The sequence below is a fragment of the Orycteropus afer genome, unplaced genomic scaffold (genome assembly GCF_000298275.1).
Source record: "Orycteropus afer afer isolate SDZICR_OR568_19922 unplaced genomic scaffold, OryAfe1.0 scaffold00465, whole genome shotgun sequence".
In the NCBI taxonomy this organism is placed as follows: domain Eukaryota; kingdom Metazoa; phylum Chordata; class Mammalia; order Tubulidentata; family Orycteropodidae; genus Orycteropus; species Orycteropus afer.
The window spans coordinates 294577-295036 of NW_006922052.1; positions in this window are offsets into that span (position 1 = coordinate 294577).

The window sequence follows — 460 nt, forward strand, 5'->3', positions numbered from 1 at the left end:
TCATAAGTGAAAGCCCTGGATCTAGTGGATGAAAAATGCAGACTAAAACTAAAAATCATTAAAAAGACAAGGCTTACTTGTCTGGTGTAAGTGCTAGCCAGCAAACACAGCTACAGCAAGAAAACAGGAGGGTGGAAGGCAGACTGTAGAGGTGGGAGTGGATGATGCTGACCATAAGGTGTCCAGGGGGGGCACCCATTCTACACTAGCAAAAACAAAAAGGGGGGGAGAGAAGAGAAAGAACAAAAAGGAAAATGAACAACAATAAATCAAAGTGGAAGGGAAAGGAAAAAAACAAGAAAACACAATCCTAGCACAAATGTTCAGGCACCAAGCACAGCTGAAGCAGGCTGCAAGACCAGCACTACACTGGCTGGGCAGTAATGAGCGACACTGCAGAGGAGCAGTGGCAGGTGCCGTTGACTGCAGAGGTGACATGGGGCTGCTTGGCCACTCTGAA